The 16201-nt window shown below is 36.9% G+C and overlaps 1 pseudogene; it reads left to right on the forward strand.

Annotated features, from left to right (window-relative positions):
- Positions 1 to 1462: 1462 nt before the first annotated feature.
- On the forward strand, positions 1463 to 15942 carry LOC129150453 (sodium/hydrogen exchanger 9B1-like; annotated as a pseudogene).
- The last annotated feature ends 259 nt before the right edge of the window (positions 15943 to 16201 follow it).

Genomic DNA, 16201 nt, shown 5'->3' on the forward strand with positions numbered 1-16201 from the left:
GTCACCCCCAATTACCCTCCCCTGCCAGCCATCTTGTGGTGGCCATCTTGTAATGACTTGGTGGCGGCCATCTTACAATGACGTGAGGGCATCGTGCGAGGGCACGAGGGCCACCTAGGCTTTTATTAGTATAGATCCTTGCCATTGGATTATAATCATTTCTTGTTTTATAGAATTTTAGCCTATCTTTGTATGTAAATGGTTAGTTTATTGTTTTGTAAAACTCAAGGTTCAGGAGTTAGGACAGCATGTTTAAATTTACCTCTTATCATGTATATGCTAGATAAGTAACTAACCCTATATAGATAATTATATGCTAATCTTTATTTCATTCTTGGGGTAAAAGGCTCTTTTTATATTTTACTATTAAGATTTGTATCCAGTTTTTCTTTTTGAAAATATAACCAATTATTATATTTACAGTTAGGTCATCTGAATGTAAAAATTGAGAGAACATTAGCAAGATCTAATTATGAAGCTTTGAATATGTGAGAAAACAGATATATTAACATTTATGCAAAAACCAGAATGCGTTCTTTTTTAGCCGTATGATTTTAGTAATATCTTTTTATAATCTGATAATGATCACTAAGGAAATGAAACTATTTCACAAGAAATGGAAGCATTCTTGATGGCACATTCTATTATTTATTTATTTTTTGCTTGAGGCATTTTGTTTGTTTGTTTTCAAGTTGGAATATTTGAACATATTTAATCATGAATTTAATGTAAAATATTTTATAAATAGGAGAGAGGCAGTAGCTTTGATTTTCTTTTTCATTGCTGTTGTAAAATAAGATTTTTCTCTTCATACTTATTTTCCCCTGAAGCATTTTAACTACATGCTTCTCATAATTGAAGTAAGTGTACATATTTGTTAATGGTGTGCACATCTACAAGGCAAATAAGATCATTTTCTTAGGAAAAAAGCTTCCTATTAGGCCAAACCTATAATTTTTTTAGCTGTTTCCATTCATATTCTCCTGTCCCTTCTGTTATCAACTTCTAGTTGTATGGGCAGAACAGGTCTGAATCTAATGTTCCTATAAAGATTGGTCACTAGGGAACAGCATAGAATGTGCCTATCTCAAAAGACAAATGTGTTAATCCTACTCTGTTAAGAAGGAGAAAGATAAATCCGACAATGAAAAAATGAGAGGAGTCATTTTGTTTCTTTGGGGGTTAAAAGATCTTTGGAAATATGCATTTCTTTCACAGTAAGAAAAGGGAAAGAAATCCTGCTACCACTAAAAAGTGTTGTTAGACACTAGCTACACTGAATGCAGATTTAAATTCGTCTTTAAAACATCCGAAGCTTCTGCACAGCAACAAAACAGAGTGAAAAGGCAACCTATAAAATGGGATAAAATATTTGTAAACCATATATCCGCTAAAAGATTAATCTCCAAAATATATAAGAACTCCAACAACTCAATAGCAAGAGAATTAATAACTTGACTAAATGTGGGATAATGACCTGAAGAGCCAGTACCTCCAAAAAGACATACACATGGCAAACAGGTATATGAGAAAATTCTCTTATGTCCCTACTCATCGGGAAATGAAAATCAAAACCACAGTAAGATATCACCTCACACCTGTCAGCATGGCTATTCTTTTTCTTTTTAAATATATTTTATTGATTTTTTTACAGAGAGGAAGGGAGAGGGATAGAGAGTTAGAAACATTGATGAGAGAGAAACATCGATTAACTGCCTCCTGCACATCCCCCACTGGGGATGTGCCCGCAACCAAGGTACGTGCCCTTGACCGGAATCGAACCCGGGACCCTGGAGTCCGCAGGCCGACGCTCTATCCACTGAGCCAAACCAGTCAGGGCAGCATGGCTATTCTTAAAAAAAATAAGACAACCAGTGTTGACAAGAATGTGGAGAAATTGGCACCCTTGCACACTATTGGTCTGAAAGCAAAATGGTACAGCTGCTGTAGAAAATAATATGGAAGTTTTTAAAAAAATTAAAAATAGATCTACCATATAATCCAGCAACCCAGCATCGTAGCTATTTATCCAAAGGAATTGAAATCAGAAGCTCAAAGAGATTTTAGTGCTTCCATGGTCATTACATATCTTTCACAATAGCAAGATGTAAAAGCAGCCTAAATGGTTGTCAAGAGATGAATGGATAAAGAAAATGTTGTGTATATATACAATAGAATACCATTCAGCTTTAAAGAAAGAAATTCTGTAATATGAGACAACACGGAACCTTGAGAGCATTAAGCTAAGTGAAATAAGCCAGGCACAGAAAGACAAATACTGTATGTTTTAACTGATATAAGGTACCTAAAATAGCCAGATTCATGGAATCAGAGTGGAATGGTGGTTTCCTGGGACTGGGAGACCAAAATAGGGAGTTAGTAATTAATGACAAAGTTTCAGTTAAGCAAGATGAATATGCCCTAGAGATTTGCTTTACAACATTGTATTTTTATGGTCAATGATAATGTATTGTACATTTAAAATTTTGTAAAGAGAGTGGATCTCATGTTAAGTATTCTTACCACAATAAAATAAAATTTAAAAAATAACCTCCAAAAATTGAAAGTAGAAACTTTAAAATCTCAGGGACACTGAACTGACACAGGTTTTCCCTCCCAGTCTCCTTAGGTTCTGTCATAAGGCCTGGCTATACCTATGCATTTTTAATTTAAATTGCATGTTTTCCTAAATTGAACTTGAAGTAGCCATGTATATTAGCTACTTAATTCACCTAATAGTAAAATCAGCAACAAACAGTGGTTTGAAATAACTGCGAGGTGATCCAGAATTTTTAATACAAGTTTCAGGAAGATAAAAGCCTCAGTGTACTATGTAAGTTAGGAGGAAAAAAAGACCACCATTTCCACTTCTTCAAAGAGATTTTTCTTGTTCTTTCTTAATTAGAGGGCAAATGTGGTCTATTTTTATTGTTTCCCCACTGACTGCAATGGACAGAATAATGCGCCCATCCCCCAAAGATGTCTAGGTCCTAATCCTCAGAATCTGTGATTATGTTTCTTACACAAAATACCACAAACTGGATACTTAAAGCAACAGAAATTTGGTGTCTCACAGCTCTGGAAGCAAGAAGTCCTCATAAATGTGTTGGCAGGGGGCCAAGATCCCTTTCAAACCTGTAGGAGAATTCTTCATTGTCTCTTCTAGCATCTGGTGTTTGCTGGCATTCCTTGGCTGGCAGATGCATTGCAGTGAAAATTAAGAAATCACCCACCCTTTTGTGTTCCAGGTAAAGACTAATGACAAGGACCACCTTGTCCTCACATCCTCTGATAAAAGACCAATCTTTGTCATAACACTTGTAGATGACTCTCATTTTCCTGCCTCTATAAAATTTTAGGTCCCCTTCCTTTTATATGTTTCTCATGAATTTATGCAATACCCTGAATAAAATATCTCCTTAATTGTCCGATGTATTTTGTCTTTCTCATCAGCAAATTATTAAATGTAAATAGAATTTTTTCCAAATCTTTTGCACTATTATTTGCTAGCAGGTATATTATCTTCAGCTTTCTTACTAAATTCTTTTTCTGTTTTTGCACCTAAAATGTCCTTGTTCCTTTTATCTATTGGGATCTTCATCCTTTTACTATCTAGAATGCCAGAGCCATATATCTTTTAATAGAGTCCTTTATCTCTCTTTTATTTTACACTTTCCTTGCATATTATGTCTAGGGCAGGCATGGGGCCATTTGGATATTTATAACATCATTTCAGGGCCATACAAAATTATCAACTTAAAAATTTGCCTGCTATATTTGGTTAAACATTTAATTAACTCACCACTAATCCCTTGGCAGGGCCAGACCAAATGATTGCATGGGCCTTATACAGATGTTCCCCACTCCTGGTTTAGGGCATCTCTATTCTCACACAAATGACTCTAAAATGCTTTGATAAACTTAGTCATTCTTCTTTTTAATTTTATTTTTCAATTATAGTTTACATTAAATACTATTTTGTATCAGTTTCAGGTGTACAGCATCATGGTTAGACTATCAGATTCTTTACAAAGTGATGCCCTGATATTTCAAGTACCACCTGACACCAGGCTTAGTTATCACAATATTATTGACCATATTCCCTATGCTGTACTTTACATCCCCATGACTATTGTGTAACTACCAGTTTATATGTCTTTATCCCTTTACCTTTTTCACTCAGCCCCCAAACCCTATCCCCTCTGCCAGCAATCAGTTTGTTCTCTGTATCTATGTGTCTGTATCTGTTTTGTTAGTTTTATATTGTTCCTTAAATTCCACATATTAGTGAAACCATATGGCATTTGTCTTTTTCTGAGTGACTTATTTCACTTAGCATAATACACTAAAAGCCCCTCCATGCTGTTGCAAATGGTAAGATTTCATTCCTTTTATGGCTGAGTAATATTCAATTGCACTTTTTTTATACACTCATCTATTGATAGCATGTGGATTGCTTCCATATCTTGGCTATTATAAATAACACTGCAATGAACACATATTATTTTGAATTAGTGTTTGGGGTTTCTTCAGATATATACCCAGAAGGAGAATCAATGGGCCATAATGCTATTCTATTTTAAACTTTTTGAAAACCCTCCATACTGTTTTCCATAGTGGCTGCATGAGTCATGAGTCTGCATTTCTACCAACAGTACATAAGGGTTCCCTTTATTCCACATCCTCACCAACACTTGTTGTTTATTGATTTCTACAGCCATTCTGACTGGTGTGAGGTGATTTCTGAAGAATCTGTAACTACCTTGCAGTATAACATTTTTTAATACATATTTTTTATTGTTTAAAGTATTACATATAGTAGTACATATCTCCTTTTTTTCCCCCATTGACCTTCCCCGAGCCTCCCCTACCCCCTGTCCCATGCCCTCATCCCCCTCCCCCCAGTGGATTGTATCCATTGGTTATGCTTATATGCATGCATACTAGTCCTTCAGTTGATCTCTTATCTCCCCCATCTCTCCCTAACCTTCCCGCTATAATTTGACAGTCTGTTCGATGCTTTAAAGCCTCTGTACTATCTTTTTGTTTATCAGGTTATAATGTTCTTTATTTTCCATAAATGAGTGAGATCATGTGGTATTTTTCTTTCATTGCCTGGCTTATTTCACTTAACATAATGCTCTCCAGATCCATCAATGCTGCTGCAAATGGTAAGAATTCCTTCTTTTTTATAGCAGCGTAGTATTCCATTGTGTAGATGTACCATAGTTTTCTAATCCACTCATCTGCTGATGGGCATTTAAGCTGTTTTCAAATCTTAGCTATGGTGAATTGTGCTGCTATGAACATAGGGGTGCATATATCCTTTCTCATTGGTGTTTCTAGTTTCTTGGGATATAGAAGTGAGATCACTGGGTCAAATGGGAGTTCCATTTTTAGTTTTTTGAGGAAACTCCATGCTGTTCTCCACAGTGGCTGTACCAGTCTGCATTCACACCAGCAGTGCATGAGGGTTCCTTTCCCTCTGCATCCTCGCCAGCACTTGTCATTTGTTGATTTGTTGATGATAGCCTTTCTAACAGGTGTGAGATGGTACCACATTGTCATTTTGATTTGCATCTCTTAGATAATTAGTGACTTGGAGCATGCTTTCATATGTCTCTTGGCCTTCCTTCTGTCTTCTTTTGAAAAGTTTCTATTTAGGTCCGTTGCCCATTTTTTTATTGGATCATTTATCTTCTTTTTATTAAGTTGTATGAGTTCCCTGAAAATGTTGGAGATTAAACCTTTATCAGTGATAACATTTGCAAATATGTTCTCCCATACAGTGGGCTTTCTTGTTGTTTTGTTGATGGTTTCTTTTGCTGTGCAAAAGCTTTTTATTTTGATGTAGTCTCATTTGTTTATTTTCTCTTTAGTTTCCATTGCCCTAGGAGCGGTATCAGTGAAGAAATTGCTTCGGCATATGTCTGAGATTTCTCTGCCTGTGGATTCCTCTAGTATTTTTATGGTTTCCCATCTTATGTTTAAGTACTTTATCCATTTTGAATTTATTTTTGTGTTTGGTATAAGTTGGTGGTCTAGTTTCATTTTTTTTGCATATATCTGTCCAGTTTTCCCAACGCCATTTATTGAAGAAACTGTCTTGACTCCATTCCCTGTAAATGAGATTGCTTTTTTAGTCTCTCTTTCTGTAAGTTCACTATTGGTGTATAGAAATGCCATAGATTTCTTGGCATTAATTTTTTATCTTGCTACATTGCCTAATTCATTTATTAAGTCTAATAGTTTTTTGATGGAGTCTTTAGGGTTTTTTATGTACAATATCATGTCATCTGCATATAAGGACAGTTTTACTTATTCTTTTCCAATTGGATACCTTTTATTACTTCTTATTTTCTAATGTAATGGCTAATACTTCTAGTACTATGTGGACCAGGAGTGGTGAGAGTGGGCATCCCTGTCTTATTCCTGTTCTTAGGGGGAATGGTTTTAGTTTTTGCTCATTGAGTATGATGTTAGCTGTGGGTTTATTATATATGGCTTTTATTATGTTGAGGTGTGATCCTTCTATTCCCACCTTGCTGAGAGTTTTTTTTTTATCAAGAAAGGGTGTTGGATTTTGTCAAATGCTTTTTCTGCATCAATTGATATGACTATGTGATTTTTATCTCTCAATTTGTTTATGTGATGTATCACATTTATTGATTTGCGGATATTGTACCATCCTTGCATTCCTGGGAGAAATCCTACTTGGTCATGGTGTATGATCTTTCTGATGTATTGCTGGATCTGATTTCCTAGAATTTTATTGAGGATTTTGGCTTCTATGTTCATGAGGGATATTGGCCTGTAATTCTCTTTCATTATGTTGTCTTTATCTGGTTTTGGTATTAGGGCGATGCTGGCTTCATAGAATGAGCTTAGAAGTGTTCCTTCCTCTTGAATTTTTTGGAATAGTCTGAGGAGGATAGGTTTTAGTTCTTCCTTGAATGTTTGGTAAACCTCCCCTGTGAAGCTGTCTGTTATTTCTGATTTTGTTTTTTTGGGTCCTCTCTCTTTGCTTCTTGGTGAGCCTGGCTAAAGGTTCATCAATCTTGTTTATCCTTTCAAAGAACCAGCTCTTGGTTTTGTTGATCTTTTGTATTGTTTTTTTGGTCTCTATGTCGTTTATCTCTGCTCTGATCTTTATTATTTCCTTTCTTCTGCTTACACTGGACTTTTCTTGTTGCTCTCTTTCTAACTCTTTGAGTTGTAGGGTTAGGTAATTTATTACCATTATTTCTTGTTTTTTTGCAGTAGACTTGTAGAGCTATGAACTTCCCTCTCAAGACTGTTTTCACTGTGTCCCGTAGATTTTGGATTGTTGTGTTTTCATTGTCGTTTGTTGCCATGATGTTTTTTATTTCTTCTTTGATCTTTCTGGTAACCCAGTCATTGTTTAATAGCATGCTATTTAGTCTCCATGTGTTTGATTTTTTTGGATTTCTTTTTATTGTAGTTGATTTCCAGTTTTATGCCATTGTGATCAGAGAAGATGCTTGATATTGATGTTTGCCAATTTAATTATAATGTGCTTGGCGTCGGTCCTTTGGGGATCACTTTGTTTGGGACTCTGTGAGCTTCTTGGATTTGTGTGGGTTTTTCTTCCCTACATAAGGGAAGTTTTCTGTCATTATTTCTTCAAATACGTTTTCTATTCCTTGCTCAGTTTCCTCTCCTTCTGGCACCCCTATTATGCAGATGTTGTTTTGTTTCATGTTGTCCCAAAGTTCCCTTAGGCTCTCCTCCTGCTTTTTAATTATTTTTTCTAGAAGCTGCTTGACCTGTACATTTTTTTCCTACCTTGTCTTCTAGCTCACTTCTTCTAGTCTACTGTTGATGCTTTCTATTGAGTTCTTTATAGCAGCGATGGAATTTTTCATTTCTTCTTGGTTCTTCTTCATTTCCTCTTGGTTCTTACACATATTGTTGCATTTGTCTTCCATTCTTTTCATCCACCTTATGACCATTTCTCTGAATTCTTTCTCTGACAGGTTGCTTGCCTCCATTTTGTTTACTTCCTTTTCTGGTGATGCCTGCTTTTCTTTCATATGTGGGCTGTTTCTTTGTCTCCCCATGATCTCTCTTCTCCAGGTGTCTGGTTATGTAGTTCTCTTTCTCCTGCATTGATTTAAAGGCACAAAATACAACACAACAAGGCACAATGCAAAAGGCACTGAATAAAAATGTATTTACGATATTAATAACCCCAAATAAAGGTGACCACCAGAGAAAGGCAAATTAGAGGATAAGAAAGAAAGAAGAAGAGAAAAAAAATAGGAGTGCAAAAATGAAATTGGGAAAAGGAAAAAAACGTAAGAGAGAATAGAAAGAGAATAAGAAAGAAGAGGGGAAAAAACTATTTATATCGAGAGAAAACTCCAATAGAAAACTCCAACTCTAATCCCAACAAATATCAGCCACAAATACCTAGAGATGAATGCAAACTACAAACAACTAATATCAAGCGAGGTGAGGGAAAACAGAAGCAAAAAACAAACAAAAACAAAACAGAAAAAACAAAAAGAAAAAGTGAAACAATCTCACAAACAAGCATAAAAAATGATATAATCAACAATCAAGCAAATGACAACAAAAGGACATAGAGAAAAAAATTTTTTTGGATAGTGAAGAAAGAGAAGAGAGAGGTGTGTATGGACTTGGAGCAGGGGATTTGAAATTAGATATATAAGTAGGGTGAAATTTTAACAGGGGGTAAAAAGAAGGAATAGGGAAAATCTAAAGCTGGAATAGGGTAAGAGAAACAGAACAACAAAAGGGGAAAAGTGAGGAAGAGAATGTTGGCATAAAGGCAAAGTTGAGACAGAGTAAAATGATGCCAAGGGAAAGATGAAAATAGAATGTAGAACACTAATCCAAAAGTAAAATAAAGAGAAAATAAAATGACACTTTTAATAAAAGGAAAATAGTAGTAGTAATAATACCGATTGAAAATAAAAATATAATAATTAAAAAGGTAAAATCAAGTAAGGAAAAAAGAAAAAAATTTAGTTTCTTAAGTAAAAGATGAAAAAATCATAAAAATGTGCAGTAATGAAGGTCATTCACTTCCTCTACTGTTCTGTTTGACACACCTGTTTCCTAGTCTGGACAGTATTGAAGTTCCCTGCATTCCACTGCTCCTCAGTGTTGTAAGCCACAGTCCTTATTTTCAAGCAGGCAGTACATCTTTATTTCTTATACTCCTTTATTTGTGTTTACACAAGAGTCAATTTGTGATTCAACCTCTGGGTGGCAGTGTTTCTGGATTGACCTCTGGGTCTATAGGTCCTCTTTAGCTAGTGTTTAGATTTTGTTTTCCCTGTGGCACTTAATACTGGTTTGGGGGAATGGGTTGCCCCAGAGCTGGTTCTCTGATCATTATTCCCCACTCTGATCCCCAGGTTCCACAAAAACAACTTTCCCTTGCAGTCTCTTAGAGTATCCCCAATTGGGTGATCCTATGTATTGGGCTTAGTAATCAAAAGCAAGGATTTAAAGAGAAAAAGAGAGAGAGAGAGAGAGAGAGAGAGAGAGAGAAGAGAGAGAGAGAGAAAGAGCCAGAGTAAGTGCGTGAACTCTGGCGCTGCGTGCAAGTCTGTGCAGTCTTTTTTCCCCTTGTGTCTAAGCAGCTGCCACACTTTTAAAATTTTTAGGCTGTCCTTTTGCGCGCAGTTCAGCTATGGGTTGATTTTTAGAGTTCCCTTCTGTTAGCTCTGTGGACCCCCTTCCACATTCGTGGATCACGCCAACCCCAACAGCCACGGATTTTTCTGGGTGCAGACTTCCCCAGGTTCTCCAGCTCCCACCGAGTGCATTTCTCTCTCCTGCCTGGACCACAGACCTCACCTTATCCCAGGCGAAATCTGACCTTTCCATGAGGGGGTGCACAGCTCCTCTGAATCTGCATGCTCGTGCCACTTGGGGACCGGTGTTCTCGGGTTTGCAGCTGTTCGCTGGGTGCTGTAGTTGTAGATTCCTGGGATTTTCAGGCTTCCGATAACATCCACTTTCCCCTTTAAGATGGCGCGGTCTCCGCTTCAGAGCTGGTCACTCTGGGAGGGAACCCAGCAGCAGTGGGGGCTTCCTGGTTAGGGGAACCCCATCCGGCAGTCCCCCACAGTCTCCTGGAGTATAGCTGTCCCTCAACTCACCAACAAACACTCCCCGTGCGACCACACACTCTCCTTTGTTCTCTCACTCACACACTATCTTACAGTCTACCTTCCCGTCGGCAGCCATCTTCCCTTCTCTCACAGTATAACATTTTAATCCCCATTAAAAAGACTGCATTCAGAGACCCTAAATCCTGGACTTTCTCCTTCAAATGATGTATGAAATTAAAAATTATAGTAATTTTAATTAAAATTATTTAAATGTTTATATTTTATTTCATTAGCAACATTTATCAACAACTTTGTTATGTAGGATTGTTCTTCATTGGAAGTAATTGTCAGGGAAATTAAGTGTCTTTCTCTTAAATTTATATGTAAACTAGAGGCCCAGTGCATGAAATTCGTGCACTGGGGGGGTGTCCCTCAGCCCAACCTACACCCTCTCCAATCTGGGACCCCTTGGGGGATGTCCAACTGCCTATTTAGACCCAATCCCTATGGGATCGGGCCTGGAGAGACAGTCAGACATCCCTTTCACAATCCAGGACTGCTGGCTCCCAACTGCTCACCTGCCTGCCTGATTGCCCCTAACTGCTTCTGCGTGCCAGCCTGATCACCCCCTAACCACTCCCCTGCCAGCCTGATCGATGCCTAACTACTCCCCTGTCAGCCCGATCATCCCCAACTTCCTTCCCCTGACAACCCGGTCACACCCAAATGTCCTCCCCTGCATATTCCCTCTTTATTAGATGAGTTTTTTCTTTAACATATTGGACAGCCCTAACTGGTTTGGCTAGGTGGATGGAGCATCGGCCTACAGACTCAAGGGTCCCAGGTTTGATTCTGGTCAAGGGCATGTACCTTGGTTGGGGGCACATACCCAGTGGGGAGTGTGCAGGAGGCAGCTGATTGATGTTTCTCTGTCATAGATGTTTCAAGCTCTCTATTTCTTTCCCTTCCTCTCTGTAAAAAAATCAATAAAATATATATTTTTAAAAAGGAAACATTTAAGATTCCTCCATATCTGCCTGACTGGTGTGACTCATTGGTTGAGACCCCAGGCTGCTGCCACTGGGATGGGATCGGGCCGTGGGGAGTGAATTTGTTTTTGTTTTTTATAAAGGGTCAGGAGGGCCTCTGGGCAGCATTCCACCAGGCCACTTACTCTGCAGGCTGTCAGCGGCAGCCCTCCCTGAGACTGGGGGACTCCGGCGGGGCTGAGAGGACTGGATACCGCCATCTTATGGCTATGGGCGCTGCCATTTTGTTGCAGAGTGACAGTTAATTTGCATATTACTCTTTTATTAGATAGGATTGGAGCTAATATAATACCAATGATATAGTCACAGATGTTAATCTCACAACATATTCAACCTCTTGACTTCTATTTACAATCCTATTAAATTAATACTAAAAAAATGTAAGGAAAAAACACACTGCATAGAAACAGGATGAACCAACTAACCACTGATAATGCATGGATACATTTGTCTAGAAATTGATATTTTGAGCTAGTGGAGATTTTAGTCTCATTGTATACCAAGTTGTTAATATTAATCAGAATATCCATTGTTTAGTTTTAGGGATATATATGTATTGTACATGGTAAGTTTAGGAGTAAATATAGAAAGTGTTAACTGAATTCTGAGAGGTATTGAGTGCCATAAAGAATATTTCAAGAGGGACTTACTTTGCAAAGTGTTTACTCTTGTAACCACATACCTGAGTTATGTTGTCATGGAGCAGAGTAATAACCTAATTGTCAACTAGAGCACCTTATTCTAATGTTAGGGATAATAAAATGAGAAAAGTGCACTGTGCATTTGGGGTTGAAGTAAGCTTAATTAGAAGAGGAACTGCTCATAATTAACTTCATTTTGGGAGAAGGTCAGGGTAGAGTTTTGAAAGGACTTTTGTTATTATAAAAAGATGAAATGATGAGATGATGAAGAGATGTGCTTGAATTATAAATAAAAGACCAGTACCAAGTTTTTAATGTCATGGATACTACATGCAATATGGCTGTAGACAATGTAAATAAAGAGAGTGTCTGTGAATTCATGTTTTCTCATATCTTTCACCTGGTATTTTCACGGCTTAGAGAAAAGTTTAGGAGCCTCAAGATGGTAAGGTGCATTCCTATAGTGGCTCTTACAGATGATTGCTTTGGCTTACAATCAACAATTCCTTGCTGCCTTGATTATTTTCTAGCTCCTTCCTGTAACAAAGAGGAGCGCTTCTACCCAAAGAGGCAATGCGATGAGCACACAGAAATTTAACATGATATATGTAGATTTTTAAAAATATTTTTGACATTTTTTAATGTTCTGCTATCATTTTTCTTCTACTGAAGAAAAAGAGGAAAATAGAAACAGTGGAAATGCCCCTAAGCTTCTTGCAATGATAGGAGGAAACAAGGAATTGAGGAAATTCCTCCTAAGATGAACTTATTTCTTCTCGAAATAGGAGGCAAAAAGTCATTTTCTCAAAGGTATAGGAAATTGGGATAATCTATAAAGAAAGTAAGAGGGAATGTTTTTTTTGCACTTTTAATAACTTTGTCTAATTATTTTTCAATAATAAAACATCACAATATGCCAGGGCACAACATGTCATTGAGTGTGATTCATTCATGTTCTTCAATAGGTGGGAAGATCTGAAGTAACTCTTATGGGAAGAGAGGAAGGCGAGAAAGGGAGAAAAAAAAATAATAACCAGAGGGAAAGATAAAAGAGAATGTAGGGGAGAGGGGGATGTAGGGAAACATCTGATTAGAAACAATCAGAAATATACTCAGGCAATGTGGTTTTGTTCAGCTGGAGCCACAGATTTGAAGGGCGAACCTATGTCATGGTCAGGTTTTCATTGTTCTTGTGAATTCTGTTGCAAGTGTCATGAATATTTATTTTACATCTTTAGAGCATATCTCTCTGGCTCTGTTTCCTAAGACTTTTATCCAAAGAATTTATAAATTTAAAACTAGAAACATGGTTTGAAATAAAGATAGGATGGATTTCACACATCTTTCATAGAGGATCATTTTCTAAGAATATAAACTTAGAGAGAGCTTTGAACTGCTCTGAAGCATAAGCAGGGAGCCCAGAAAATATAAATAAATATAAACGTCTAGCTGATCTTTTTGTTTAAAATATATTGGTCAAATTCAGATACATATACAGTGGCACTCTATTCTTGAGGTCCAAATCTTTTCTAAACATATCAAATAAAGATAAAGAGAAATGAAGGCAATATAGGGCATATTTTTATTTATTTTTTCTTAAGGAAATGGACAATTTATACTACTAGAGTAAAGACAATGCAGTGTGTTTGTAGAAAATAGGCTTATGTCAGAGTACATAAAGATAACTCAGTTGTAGAGAAGATATTGATAAATTCTTACAATAGAAAAGAATAGTAGAGCATGCAGTATAAGCACACTTTTCCCTCTCTGAACTGTTATGTTGCTTTCCAGATACCAGTAATTCAGGTAGAATGTTATTCAGCATTTTATACATTACACTCTGATTACAGTTATAGTATTTTTTTAGAGGACATGCTTGGATCACTAATAGACAGGTGTACTGCTGCAGTTTTTTTTGAGTTCAGGAATCTGGAGAAGGGCTGCACATAAATGGATAGAGACTAGACAAGAAATATAAATTTGGAAGGCATTTTGGGGGAGCCAGACTGAAACTTAGCTCTAGTGACTAAGCTTTCCAAATCTCCGGACCTATGGCTTTTTATTAACACATTTTTCCCTTTAGCAAAGCAGATATACATATCAAAGATAAGGTTTGGTAAACAATAAAGGATTATCAGGTTAGGGGAATTGCCCTCAGCTGTTTGGCAGCAGGTAATAATACCCAGATCTTCAGCCCTGCTGAAGTTGTCCATCAGCCTTCTGATGAATTTCTCACATTTATTATACTAACTACTCTCCTTAGCCTCCAACAGCATACCATTCTCTCCTAGATTTTAAAATAATTTTATACTTGAGAAGTTGTAGGTAAAGACTCATACTTCCTCAGTATTATATAAATGAAAATGATAAAAGTGAAAAAGTATATATTTTCCCCTAAAAACTTATCACACAGAAGAAATATTATTTTAAAGTATGAAGATAAGCAGAAACCTTGAATTAACTTCTTTTTTTTTGTTTGTATTATTTTTTATTTTTATTTTTGCTTAATTTGCCCTCACTTACTTGAGTCACCCATTCATTTTAGAGTGGTATTTCTAAAATCGTGTTTTCTTATAAATTCATTTATCATATGTAATTGGATAGGAGTATTTAATTCATTTAAAGTTACTTTTCAGTGAGCGTTTTACCCTCTGGCCTTGCACAGAGTGTGCAGCAGTTGCCAGGTGCCAGGGCAGCTCCCGGCGGCGGGTATGCTAAAGGAATTGTAGATCCTCAAAGATGATAATAGTGGAGAAGATGAAAACACTAAGGAAATTGTCTTCTCAGAAACCGAGGAAACAAAGCCACAGGTGACAAAAAGCACTTGTCCTCCACAAGGAAGATTGAATAACTGTATTACAAATGGAGTCTTACTTTTTATCCTATGGTTTGCAATCTAGTCAATCTCAAGCCCTGGCCATTACCCTGATGAAAATTTATTTGGACTGTTCATTGTCTTTTTTTGTTCCCTAATTGGGGGGAACTTTTGGAAGTCATTAGAATACCTTCAGTGCCTCCACTTCCACCTCTTCTTGGGATGTTATTGGCTGGTTTTACCATTAGGAATGCTCCATATACTAGTGATCGCATCCATATTAGTAATGAGTGGTCTTCAACTTTAAGAAATACTGCCCTTACCCTTATCCTAATAAAAGCTGGACTTGGACTCAATCCACAGGCTTTGAAGCATTTGAAGAGAGTTTGTTGAAGATTGTCTATGGGTCCATGCCTCACGGAGGCATGTTCACCTGCAGTTATTTCCCACTTCCTTATGAATTTCCCCCGGGAATGGAGTTTTCTTTTAGGTTTTATGGTAGGTTCTGTCTCTCCTGCTGTTGTTGTCCCTTCCATGCTACATTTGCAAGAAGAAGGATATGGTATTAAGAAAGGCATTCCAACCTTACTAATAGCTGCTAGCAGTTTGGATGACATCGTGGCTATCACTGGATTCAGTACATTCATGAGCGTAGTCTTCTCCACAGGTGGCATACTTCATAATCTCCTAACCTCTTTTCAGAACATAATTATTGGTGTACTACTAGGAACATTTTGGGGAATTATTTCTTTGATATCTTCCAAGTGAAGATCAGACAAATCTTCCAATGAAGAGAGCATACCTTATTTTGTGTTTGTATGTTTCTGCCGTCTTAGTCAGCCATAGCATCAGTATACATGGAGCTGGAGGATTATGCACACTAATGTTGACTTTCATTGGAGGAATGAATTGGACCACAGATAAGATTGCATTTGCATGGGATATTTTTCAATCCCTTCTTTTTTGTTTTTTTGGATTGGAAGTATCTATTGCAGCTCTTAAATCAGATGCTATTGGTATTTCTATTGCTAGTATGAGTTTGGCATTATTGGTTTAAATTTCTTTTATATTTTTTCTTGATGTCTTATACTGGTTTTAATTTTAAGGAGACAATATTTATTGCTCTCTCAAGGATACCCAAAACCACAGTCCAGGCAGTGTTAGGTCCTCTGGCTCTAGAAACTCGAAGAATCAGCTCATCCCACTTGGAACCATATTCAAAGGGTGTGATGACAATAGCATTTTTAGCCATCTTGATCACAGCTTCAAATGGAGCTCTGCTTATTAACATACAGGGGCCCAGATTACTTGCATGCCATGATCCAAACAAACAACAACAACAACAATAAAATCCAGAATTATCATAAAAATAAATAATTTTTGATAGATATGCATTTATTTCCATTTTATTTTCATATTTTCTACTTTCTTCTTAAAGAAGACCATTTAACATTTATTGTAACACTAGTTTGTTGGTGGTGAAATCCTTTTGATTTTTCTTGTCTAGGAAGCTACTTATGTGTCCTTTGATTCTAAATAATAGCTTGGCTGGGTAATCTTGGTTGTAGATCTATGCTTTTCATCACT

The sequence above is a fragment of the Eptesicus fuscus genome, chromosome 2 (assembly GCF_027574615.1).
Source record: "Eptesicus fuscus isolate TK198812 chromosome 2, DD_ASM_mEF_20220401, whole genome shotgun sequence".
Taxonomy (NCBI): domain Eukaryota; kingdom Metazoa; phylum Chordata; class Mammalia; order Chiroptera; family Vespertilionidae; genus Eptesicus; species Eptesicus fuscus.